The sequence below is a fragment of the Tursiops truncatus genome, chromosome 6 (assembly GCF_011762595.2).
Source record: "Tursiops truncatus isolate mTurTru1 chromosome 6, mTurTru1.mat.Y, whole genome shotgun sequence".
NCBI classification, from domain to species: domain Eukaryota; kingdom Metazoa; phylum Chordata; class Mammalia; order Artiodactyla; family Delphinidae; genus Tursiops; species Tursiops truncatus.
In genome coordinates, this window is record NC_047039.1 from 83,627,198 (window position 1) to 83,640,531 (window position 13,334).

General features: G+C 40.4%; 1 pseudogene; it reads right to left on the reverse strand.

Moving 5' to 3' along the window:
* Positions 1 to 12,173: 12,173 nt before the first annotated feature.
* LOC101333563 (cytochrome b-c1 complex subunit 7 pseudogene) lies at positions 12,174 to 12,504 on the reverse strand (annotated as a pseudogene).
* Between the last annotated feature and the right edge of the window lie 830 nt (positions 12,505 to 13,334).

Genomic DNA, 13,334 nt, shown 5'->3' on the forward strand with positions numbered 1-13,334 from the left:
TTGGGGAAGCTCCTTTTTCGGGGACTCTAGGGGCAAAAGTTTGGTTTGAATGGGGAGGGAGGCAAGGAAGATCAGTTCTAGATAAGGGGCATTTATTTGCCTTCAGTTGAATTTGCATAAGTTAAATGCACAAAGATAACGCAAGAAGCTAATTGTTGACTTTTAAAAAAATTGCGGTAAAACACACATAAAACTTATCATTTTAACCATTTTTAAGTATCCAGTGATGTTGAGTACATTCATATTGTTCAAACAATCTCCAGAACTCTTCAGCTTGCAAAACTGAAGCTCTGTTCCGATTAACAATAACTCCCCATTCCTCCCTCCCTCAGCCCTTATAACCAATAGTCTTCTTTCTGTCTCTGTGAATTTCACTACCCTAGGTACCTCATATGAGTGGAATCACACCGTATTTGTCCTCTTGTGTCTGGCTTATTTCACCTAACATAATGTTCTCAAGAGTTATCCATGTTGGAGCATGTGTCAGAGGATTTTTGCACCTTCTATTATGTGACACCCCTCACCATGAACAAAATTCTTCAAAAGATATTTAAGAAAATTATTCCTCAGGGTCATCGCTGAGTTGTGACACTAACAGACAATACTTTTTGTTTGTGTGTTCTGTTTGGTTAGTGTTGCAAGCACACTCATTCCTGTTTTATTTTTTTAACTCTGCTCATTTCATGGCTCCAACTGGGAGCCAAGGATCACTGGCCCCTTACCCGATTAACTGCTATGATGCTGGTCATCCTCCAGGCTGGCACTCTAAGGGCATTTGATTCAAGGAGAAGAGGAGACTCAACATTTATTAGGCATCTATTATGTGTGCCAGATACTCCAGTAGATATGCTCATACATGATCACACTTAATGCTCACTACTTCTGAGAAGGTGTCATTATTCCCTGTCTGAAAATAGGGAAAAAAGGCTAGGAGAGGGTGAGTACCTTGCCCAAGAGCCCATGGGATTTGAATACATGTCAATATGGCTCTGCAACCCCTGGCAGTCTTCCTGGTGCTTGGTCTTTAGACCCCTGCTCCTCTCTGAAGCAGAGAGAGCATTTACCCTCAGTTCCCAGCTCATCAGCAAGTGGTAAGAAACTCTACCCAAGCACCAGAGCTACTAGCCTATAGAGTGACACAACCTCATTTTCTCTTTCTGTCAAATTTATCACCTGTCCTACTAATTCTTCAGATTCCTTGACTCATGTCCCCTACCGTTTTTTCTCCAGGTACTCTAACTTTGTCCCTCACCAGCCTTAGACCCACAGAGCCTTGGAATAATGAAGCCCTGCTTCGCTTTTGGAATCCCTTTCTGGTGCTTTCCCCTCTAAACACAAATGTTCTTTCTCTATACTCAGCGTGGACTGCAATCATTCAACCCCTCACAACTCTTTCCTGCCCCAGCCAACTTCCCAATTTCCAGCTGATTTAAAACTTACACTGAGGCGCTATAGTCAACAGCTTAAAGGTTGTCCTCCTTCAGGTTCTACAACCTCCTCTCTGTTCCCTTCTGACCACGTTCAGTAAACCCACAAAGACCAGTCTCATCATCCCCATAATCTGCTTTCCTTGTCCCTGCAGAGAGTTGCTGGAGCAATGCAGAGAACCAGACAGTCCTTGACCATCTCAGGGTTGTTCTCTTCCCAGCAGCCTGGCCTTCATTTTGCCCATTGAACATGAGTCTCCTAACACACTTTCCACCTTTTATTCCTAAAATCCTAATTTCTTCCCCCTGATCATTTCATCCTTGAACATTTTTCTTGCCAGTTTCTAATCAATTGTTCAGAATTATACAAAGGTGTTTTTAAGTATATATTGAAAAAGACACATAAATATACTAACCTAACATAGCTGCTTTCATATGTTTCATTGTCCATGTGAACATACTTAGGTTTTTCTTCTTATTTAAAAAAAAATAAAGAGTACATCCTTATGTATTTGCATTTTTGCTTCCTACATTGCCAAGAGATTCTATGGGAAACTAAAATAATATAAAATTGGAAAAATAAAACCGATTGAAAAGAAAAAAGTAAAATAATTCATATATACAAAAAATGAAACTGACTTAAGACCAAAAAATAATTATAAAATGATTTATACATACAAAACAATACTATAACCAACATCTATGAACTTACCACCCAACTCTAGAACTGTTGGAATCTCTGTGCTTCCCTAAGCGTATTGCCCTCTTCTCCCCAACAGCCTGAATTTTGGTTTATCATTGCATATGTATATATTCCTAAACATTTTACTGTTTAGAGTTACACTTTTAAAATTTTATATTAGTTGTATCATAAGGTATATATTCTTCTGCAACTTGTTTTTCTCTTTGCTCAAAATTATGTTTATCTATCGACAGATGAATGGATAAAGAAGATGTGAGGTATATATATACATACACACACACACACACACACACACACACACACACACACACTGGAATATTACTCAGCCACAAAAAAGAATGAAAGAATGCCATTTGTAGCAACATAGATGGACCTAGAGATTATCATACTAAGTGAAGTAAGTCAAACAGAGAGAGACAAATATATATCATTTGTATGCAGAATCTAAAAAAAATGACACAAATGAACTTATTTACAAAACAGAAGTAGACTCACAGACATAGAAAACAAACTTATGGTTATCGAAGAGGGTAGGGGTAAATTAGGAATTTGGGATTAGCAGATACAAACTACTATATGTAAAATATATAAACAACAAGGTCCTACTGTATAGCACAGGGAACTATATCCAGTATACTGTAATAGACTATAATGGAAAATAATCTGTATATGTATAACTGAATCACTTTGCTCTACACCAGAAACTAACACAACATTGTAAATCAACTATACTTCAATTTTTTAAATATATTTATCCATGATATCATATGGCTCTAATTCATTAATTTTCACTGCTTTGTAGTACTTCTTTTAATACATTATAATTTCTTTATTCACTGTCCTTTCAATGGTTATTTAAGTTGTTGTTTTTAAGTTGTTATTTAAGTTGTTATTTAAGTTTCCATGTATTTACTATTACAAGCTATAATATCAGGAATATTTTTGTACACATCTCCTGATAAACATAGGCGAGAATTTTTCTAGGCTAGTGGTTTTCAAAGTGTGGTCCCAGGACCAGTAGCATCAGCATCACTTGGGAACTTGCTAGCAATGTAAATTCTCAGGTCCCACCCCAGACCTACTGAATCAGAAACTCTGGGGATAGGGCTTAAGAATCTGTGCTTTAATAAGCCCTCCAGGTGATTATGATGCATGCTAAAGTTTGAGAATCACTGCTCTAGGATTACCAAGAAGTAGAATTGCTAGGTTATAAGGTATGCAAATCTTCTCCTTTACTGGATATACCAATATTCTTCAAAAGTGGTTGTACCAATTTACACTCTGACCAACACTGTATGAGGGTTCCATCTGTTCTACAACTTCCCCAACACTTGAATTCATCAGGATTTTTTATTTTTGCTAACTCAGTGTTTATAAAATGGCACCATGCTGTGCTTTATACAATTATGAATAGAGCTGCCTATTTACCTACAGGCCTTTGTGTGAACATGCTTCATTTTTCTAGAGTAAATACCTAGGAGTGGAATTGCTGGGTAGGTTTAACTTCATAAGAAACTGTCAAACCTTTTTACGTAGGAATAGACTATTTAGCCCGGCACATAGCTACTCAGGATAAACACATTTCTCAGATTTCCTTGCAGCTAGGGGTGGTCTTGGCACTGTGTTCTGGTCAATGGGATATAAGTGAAATTGTCGTCTGGGTACTATGTCCTATATGCCACTCTCTCCTTCCAGATGGGATTTGACAGTGGCCTTCTAGAGACAACCTTATTATTGTCTGGCCCCAGAAAGTGGCTTTATGGGTAGAAATTTCAGCTTGGAGAAGAATCAAGAGTAGTATCATAATAGGTGATATTTTAGTACATAGGGCTGGTCCTGGAATATGTCTGATTGGTATTGTAACCCACATGTTAGCTGGGGCCTCTTCTCCTTAGGATCTAGAAGGGATTGTTTTGAACTCCCTATTCCACATATAGTGAGGTCCAAAGACCTCCTCAAGATATCTGCCAATTCTGCCAATTTTTACATTAGCTCTGGTTTCAGGTTCCCAGTTCTGTTTGCTTAGCTCTGTTAATGGACTGTCTTGCTGTACTGCTGATGTCATCCTTATTTCTGGTGTTGCTCTAGAAGTAGAACCATCTCTCTACCCCATCAGTTAACTGTGGTTGAAGAGGAACATGCATTGACCCTTCAGAAAATATTGTGACCTGAATAGTTTAAATCTGAAGGGGCTGTAAATATAGTGGCACTGTAACTATCATGGCTAGTGTAGTAGGAAGCTTGACTTGGCTCATGAAGCCATTGTGGAGGGTAGTTTTGGTAGAATCATCCTTAGTACCTAGCACAGTGCCTGGTTCACCAGAAACCCTTAGAAATGCTTACTTAGTGAATTCAAGTTAGATATTCATTGATGGAGGTGGGAGATGGAAACCACATCGAATTTCCAAGAGATAGACTATGTCATGATTTTTGAAGTTGGTATCTAGAGCCAAAGTGTCTAGTCTCACATTTTTCTGAACTTCAATCCAAAGAGAGAGAGAGAGAGAGAGAGAGAGAGAAAATCAACACAACCCCAAGGAAGGTTTGTTTTTTCCCTTCCCTTTAGAAAGCAGCTGTCAGTTTAACTTATCCCAAAATACTGTCAGTGATGAGCATGACTGAAAATGTGTTTTATCTGTAATTAGAGAGATTACATTAAACACTATTATTTGCAGACACACATTGAATTAACCCTAATCGAGGCTAGCAAATAGTAGAGCCTGCCTATTTTTCACCTCAAAATTTTTAGAAAATTGTGACAGTTGACACACAAGGGACAATGCTGACAAGATTTCTTTCCATCAAATACCAGACAGTAATTACAATTGCCTTTAAAAATGTTTTAAGCAGTTTCGTTAGTAAATCAGAAGTTGCCACAAATCATGCTGATAGTTTCTAAACATGGAGGTTGTTGACTGTGCATTCCAATATGAGTTTAATGAATTGATTTTCTAAGGAATTTAACTTTTCATGTTTTCAGGTGTAATTAATTCACTCTGATTAATGTGATTAGCATAGATATCAGTGGATTACACATGATGCCCTCTATTTATTCACTTATTTTTAATCTGCCACACTGTCCATTGGGAAATTATATATGTGTCTTTTGGGGGAAACATCTTGCTCATGGCTCTGATCACATTGGATTTCTGCAAAGCAGAATCCTGGTAGGAATTCATTGATTATTTACAGGCTATGCAGCAATGTACTTTTGTTTGAGGGACCTATTAAAATTTACACAGTTCCGGGCTTTAAAGAGCTTATAATCCAGAGGGGAAGATGAGACAAACATTCCGATGCAAGTCACTCACAAGGAAGAATGACTGTCCTCAAATTCTTCTTTTTCTGAGCACCTCTCCCCTCCTCCCCTTAAATAATGCTATTACTCAATGGCCCTCCTCTTCTCCAGTGCTTCCCACCATCCTGGGTACTCTTATTTGTGGCTTCAACTACCACTCCCAAATCTATATCTCTAACTCAGTCCTTGCAGATGCCTCCATGTAGCTTCACCTGTATATCCCACAGGTACTCCAAATTTAACATACCAAACCCCAATCTCCATCCAAACATGCCCCTCCTGTCTTCCCAATCTCTGTAAATGCCTCCTCCATCCATCCAATCAGCCAAGCTATACTATTATTGTGAGTCTCAGGACAAGAAGAAATTCATTTATTCCCCATCGTTCTCAAAATTTAACATTCATTTTAACGTTCATTAGAATCATCTGGAAAGCTAATTTAAAGCACAGCTTCCTGAGACTCGTGCCCAGAAATTCTAATTCAGCGGTCTGGAATGGGATCCATGAATTTGCATTTCTAACAAGGTCACATGTGACACCAACGCTGTTGGACCAGGGGCCACAGTTTGAGAACCATTGCCCTAGATAATGAATATAACATAGACACATTTCCATGAGCCTTCAAATCCCTACTCAGTGAGCAATCATTGCCAGAGAATGAAGGCCCAGGAAGTAAATCTCCTCTGGAGAAAGCCTCTCTGCATCAATCAGAGGCAGTATGAATTAATGAAAAGACATGTGATTTAATTATTCCTTCATCCATTAACTATGTATGAGTGCCTACTCTCTGCGAGGCACAGTGCAAGGCACTGAGCTATTCTCTGAGATACAGTGCTGAGTAAAACCATGACACAATCCATGTTTTAACAGGTGAACTCAGGCACTCCATTGAGACTTAGATAATCTGTAAAATGGGGACTGTACAGACTTTATGAGAGATATCAAATAGAGGACTAAAGTAAATGCCTAATTCAGCACCTGGCACACTGATTCTCAAAAAGGATGCTGAATAATTGGTAATTAGTTCTTATTTTTTCATGTGAGAATTAGCCACTCTAAAGTGCTATGCAAATGCTAGTTGTAATTATTTTTAGCATTATTTCATAGACTCCTCAATGAGTTTACCCAGGTAGTTTTTGATTTAAAAAGAGTATTGGTTTATTTACTTATGTGCATATACATATAAATAAGTTCTGGAAAGATATATAACAAATTGTTAACAATATTTATTTCTCTGTGGAATAATTATGGTTAATCTCCAAAGATTAATCTACATTTTCTAGATTTTTTTACTTCTTTCTCTTTTTCTTACTTTTTAAAAATTGAAGTAGAGTTGACTTACAATATTATATTAGTTTAGGTGTACAACATAGTGATTCAGTATTTTTATAGATTATACTCCATATAAAGTTATTATAAAATATTGGCTGTATTCCCTGTGCTGTACATTACATCCCGGTGTCTTATTTATTTATTTCTAAATTTATTTATTTATTTATGGCAGTGTTGGCTCTTCATTGCTGCGCACGGGCTTTCTCTAGTTGCGGTAAGTGGGGGCTGCTCTTCCTTGCATCGTGCAGGCTTCTCATTTCTGTGGCTTGTCTTTGTTGCGGAGCATGGGCTCTAGGCACGCAGGCTCAGTAGTTGTACCTCACGGGCTCTAGAGCGCAAGCTCAGTAGCTGTGGTGCGTGGGCTTAGTTGCTCTGCGGCATGTGGGATCTTCCCGGACCAGGGTTCAAACCTGTGTCCCCTGCATTGGCAGGTGGATTCTTTTTTTTTTTTTTTTTTGCGGTACGCGGGCCTCTCACTGTTGTGGCCTCTCCCGTTGCGGAGCACAGGCTCCGGACGCGCAGGCTCAGCGGCCATGGCTCACGGGCCCAGCCGCTCCACGGCATGTGGGATCTTCCCGGACCAGGGCACGAACCCGCGTCCCCTGCATCGGCAGGCGGACTCTCAACCACTGCGCCACCAGGGAAGCCCCTATTTTTTAACCTAGAAGTTTATACCACTTATTCCCGTTTCTCTATCTTGCCCCTTCCCCCACACCTCTCCCCACTGGTAACCACTAGTTTGTTATCTATAACTATGAGTCTGTTTCTGTATTGTTATATTCGTTCATTTGTTTTAATTTTTAGACTCCACATATGAGTGAAAACATACAGTATTTGTCTGATTTATTTCACTAAGCATAATAACCTCAGGACCATCCATGTTGCTGCAAATGGCAAAATTTCATTCTTTTTTAAGGATATACCATAATATATATATTAATATATATTCCATTATAGCTTCTTTATCCACTCATTTATTGGTGAAAACTTGGCTATTGTAAGTAATGCTGCAATGAACATTGGGGTGTATATATCTTTTTGAATTTGTGTTTTAGTTTTCTTCAGATATATACCCAGTAGAGGAATTGCTGGGTCGTATGGTAGTTCTATTTTTCATTTATTGAGGATTCTCTATACTGTTTTCCATAGTGGCTATACCAATTTTCATTCTCACAAACAGTATACTAGGGTTTCCTTTCTCCACATTCTCACTGACACTTGTTATTTGTTGTCTTTTTGAGAATAGCAATTCTGACAGGTGTGAGGTGGTAGCTCATTGTGATTTTGATTTGCATTTCCCTGATGATTAGTGATGTTGAGCATCTCTTCATGTACCTGTTGGCCATCTGTACATCTTCTTTGGAAAAATGCCTGTTCGGGTCCTCCGCCCATTTTTTTAATCAGCTTGTTTGTTTTTGTGATATTGAGTTGTATGAGCTTGTTATTAATCCCTTATCAGACGTATCATTTGCAAATATCTTCTCCTGTTCAGTATGTTGTATTTTCATTTTGTCAATGGTTTCCTTTGCTGTGCAACAGCCTTTAAGTTTAATTAAGTCCCATTTATTTATTTTTGCTTTTGTTTTCATTGTCTGAGGAGACAGATCCAAAAAGATATTGCTAAGACTGACGTCAAAGAGTGTACTGTCTATGTTTTCTTCTAAGAGTTTTATGGTTTCCAGGCTTACATTTGGGTCTTTAGTTCATGTTAGTTCCTTTTGAGTTTATTTTTGTAGATGGTATGAGAAAATGTTCTAATTTCATTCTTTTCCATGTAGCTGTACAGTTTTCCCAATACCACTTATTGAAGAGACAGTTTTTACCCCACTGCATATTCTTGTCTTCTATGTAATAGATTAATTGACCATAGGTACATGGGTTAATTTCTGGGCCCTCTCTTCTGTTCCAAGGATCTATGTGTCTGTTTTTGTGCCAGCACTATGATGTTTTGAATGTTAATGTTGGTATGCTTGATGTTGTCCCAGAGGGACTCATTTTTTTAAATTTGTTTTTCTTTTTGCTGTTACGACTGGGTGATTTCCACTATTCTATCCTCGAGATCACTTATGCATTCTTCTGTATCACCTAATCTGCTATTAATTCCTTCTAGCTTATTTTTCATTTCAGTTATTGTATTCAGCCTCTGACTGGTTCTTTTTTATATTTTCTAGTACTTTGTTGAATTTCTCACTCTGTTCATCTATTCTTTTCCCAAGTCTAGTTAGCATTCTTATTACTATTGCTTTGAACTCTTTATCAGGTAAATTATTTGTCTCTGTTTCATTAGGGTTTTTTTTCAAGGACCTTATCTTGGTCTTTTATTTGAAACATCTGCCTCTGTTTTCTCATTTTTGTTTACCTTTCTCTGTTTGTCTCTATGAAATTAGGTGAAACAGTTACCTATCCTGGTCTTGAAGGCATGTCCTTGTGTGGGAGGGTCCCTATGCAGTCTGCGTGTCTCCAGCGGCTTTAGTGGGAGAGCTGGATCTGAAGTGAGCATGGGCCATGTCTTCCCCCCTGCGCTGGCAGCCACCACCTTGATGGGAGGTAGGGCTGGAATCAGCGGGGCTGGGTGCAGAGAGCCAGGTGCCAGCACCAGTTTCTCCTAGGCTCAAAGGCAGTCACCGCCCTATCGTGGGTGGGGCCAAGGCCAGAGGGGCTGGAGCAGGAGCCCTGAGGAAGTTGGGTTTCTCCCCAGTGGGATGGAGTCTCCACCTTGGTTGGGAGCATGGTCAGAGCCTGAGGGCTTGGGGCTGCACTTCTGAGCTGGTTCCACTTTTCCCCCAGTGTGTGGAGCTTGGTTAGAGGCTGGGCTGGGGTCAGAGGTGTTGGAACCGAAGGGGTTGGAGACACGCTGTTCATCTGGTTCTGCTCCCTCCCCAGTGTGAGCTCCTGATGGCAGTGGCGGGCTCCTGCCTGGCTAGAGGCAGGGCCACACCAAGCTGGTTCATCTCCCTCCAAGTGTGAGCACACTCACTGGCAGTGGTGGCCTCGGCCTTAGCGGGGAGCAGCGGCGGAACAGGAGCCTGGCATGGGGTGGGGGGCAGGCCCTCAGGCAGTTTTCAGACAGCTGCCTCCACGCTGGGACTGGGAGCAAGCAAGTTTGTGCACGTGACCTTTCAAGAGCAGAGTCTCTGTTTCTTACTGCCCTCCGGTAAGCCCCACTTCTTTTCAAACCAGCTCATGTTCCTAGTGTTGAACCCCAGGGCTGGGGTGCCTAATATGGGGCTCGAACCCCTCACTCCTTAGGGAGGATTCCCCAAACCTGTGATATCCCTGTGCTGTTCTGGGTCACCCGCGAGGGGTGCAGGTCCTCATTGGATCACTTCTCCTTCCCTCCTACCGGACTCTGCGTGGTCCTTTCGTTACAGCCTAGGTCGTAGGAGAGTCATTCTGCCAGTTTTCATGTCATTCTCAGTGAGAGTTGCTCAATATGTAGTTGTAGTTTTGATGGGTTCGTTGTGGGGAGGTGAGCTCAGGGTCCTCCTATTCCACCATCTTGATCCTGCCTCTTGCATTTTCTAGATTTTATTAAACAACGGTATATGATTGGTGTAATAAGCATTTAGCAAAGGGAGAAAGAGAATGAGTCCACAGGTCCTGCAAGGAACAGGTAAACACGTGGAAGCCCTCAGGCAATGTTTCCAAACTTGGCTGCATATTAGTATCAGCTGGGGAGTTTTTAAACCTCTAATGGCCTGGCTGCCCCCAAGACCAATTCAATATAAATCTCTGGGGCTAGAACCCAAGCTTCAGTAGTGTTTAAAGCTCCCCAGCTGTTTTCAATGTGTGGCCAAAGTGGAGAACCCCTGCCTCAGGAGAACTCCTGCATTTTCTTGTTCTTGGTAGGTCCTGGTAGTCCTGGCTTATGGGGGGCTTCCTGGGTCCCTACAACCAAGCTCATCCCCAGGAGAGACATCAGTGTTCCTTGGCTCCCAGTATGAACATAATTTTGTTCAGATTTCAGAATAAATGGTTGAAGGATGAAATGAAATGGATCAGGGCTAGAAATGACTTTGGCCACTGGATGAATATAGGGAGAAATAGTTGAAAGAAGATGTGAGTTAGAATATCTGGGTTCTTTGTGAGGTCTGTCATCCAACAGCTATGTGATCTTAGGTTACTTTTCACTGAACCTCAGGTTCCTCATGGCTCTGCCTTTCTGTGATCTATTAGGATTAAATGAACTAAAACACATGAAAAGAGCTTTGTGAAATGTAAGGTACTATATAAATATTATTATTTTTATTATTTTGTAACTAATAATGTGAAGAATGTGCTCAGAGAAAGATGATATCTGAGGAAGACACGAGAAAGGTTGAATTACCCTCCCATAGGAGACCCAGGCCTCTGGATGGACAGGGAGAACTAAGTTCAAAGCGAATTAAATAAGGGGCAAATTCATGGACTGAAATGAAAAGCAACTTGACATGCTAAATACGAAACACTTCTTTCTCAGAAATCCAGAGAAGAGACTCTGAGAAAGATCTTCCCTTTGCTTTTATGATGGCTTCCAGGAATTTATCCCAAAGTGGTGATGTCTCAGAATAAATAGGTTTTCTTCTCATAATTAAGCCAGAGGTTCTGGAAAAGGGCTGAGCACAAGGCTGAATTCACTACTGAGATTGCTTGCAGTTTAGCTTAGGTCCCAATGAGGCGGTCCCTATGTGTCACCAAAGAAAGAATCCTTGCATATAGCTTTTTAAATTGGTGGTGGTTTTCCAGAATCCTTGCATCTGGACGACAGCCTACTTATGCCTCTAGACTGACTTTATTTTCCTCTGAAATTAATTTATTCTTTGAAAATAATAGGCCCTGGAAGGAATTTTACTGCAGCACTCTTTGTGGGAGGAGCTCAGCATTAGAAAGGGCCATCTGAGATATCATTTGACGTGGGTCATGACGAAGAGAGCTGAGAGCCCCTTAAGCACAGGGACCATGACTTTTTCATCTTGGTATCCCCTACATGTGCAGGACCCAGAAAAAGTACACAGTGAATCAATGCCCTGGAAGCATAACCTGTAGGCACAGTCCCTAGTCCATGGTAGGAAATTAATGAATATTTGTGGAAAGAATAGCATTGTCACCAGGTCTAACACACTGACAATGTTCGCTATCGTGCAAGCATGTTTTCCTTTTGTTCATCTCAGCCCACTATCAGCTGCAACTTCTCCCATAAAATGGAGATCTATTGCCCCACATTCTCAGGGTTAAGATGCATCTGTACTGAAAATAAACCATAGTGTTTGTATGGCACATTATAGTTGTGTTACTTTTTTATAATTATTATAGACATTTATTTAAAATAATACATTTACAGCCCAGATAGGTCCACATTGTATATTCCAGGTTTAACCAACTTCATAAAAATACTTTGAGAATGGTTGCATCCACAGATTTTTAAATTACATGATTATTTCTTTGCCTGTTCTCTCTCTTTTCTTTCCCGAATAACCTCTTTCAGATATGGTTCAAGGTAGAATTTATCCTCCTCATATTTTGTCCACTGCTCTTTAGGCAAGATCTGCTGCCTCACGGTCAGGTCCAGTGCTCTCAACGCAGAACACCCTGTTGTTATAAAGGTTCTCAGGAAGCCTTCTTATGGATTCTTTTACATCGTCATTCTCATATGTTGTATCATCTCACATTAAGCCCAGTTTATTGAACCCGGCAGCATTGTAATACCATTTTCAAATACCCTCCAGCCATTTGCTTGACGCTGCAACAGCAGGCTTGCTCGCCATTTTGACCCGAGACCTAGCTGTATTATTGAACTGGAGCTTCGCAACTTGAGGAAGAATGACTGTTGCAATAATCATTGCAGGCAAAAGATAAAGGAAACCTAAGCAAAGAGAGTGACAGTTTTCTGACTTGGGCACCTGACTGGATGACAGTGCTATTCACTGAGATATGAAGGAGGTATAGTTTTGAGGGGAAATAGGACACATTTAGTTATAGACCCACTGAGTTGTAGGTGCCTATCATCCAGGTGGCGGCGCTGGGTAGACCACTGAATATGCAGGTATGAAACTTGGGAGACACCTGGATAGATATATTCTTGAGCACTATCAGCATATAATAGTTATAGAAATCCAGGGGAAAAAATGAGTATAGAGAGAAGAACAGTGAGAGCAATTTTAAGGGGAAGGATGTGATAGGCCAGTAGCAGAGGATTGAGGAGAAAGGTGAAAATGGACACAACATGAAAGAAGAGAAAGTAGTGTGGAAGGGGCCATGAGGTTAAGGGAGAGATTTTTAAAGATTGGAAAGACATGTTTAAATGTTAATGGGAAAAGACAAGATGGACCTGCAAGGCACCTCTGTATCTGTTCATCACCACATTTGACCACAATAACCCTCAGAAAGTGTTGACTTCAGCCTTTCAGACCTTTAGCACAAGTTCCTCTCTTAGCCACCTCTAACTCCTACAAAAAATGGAATTCTAGGAAATGCAGTTCTCAGTTCATCCAGGTTGACATATCACAATCCAGCATAGTTCATCCCTTGTCAACTTGGTGTCTACACACACTCTTTAACTATATTTAATTTCCAAATAAAACCATCAACGAGACCA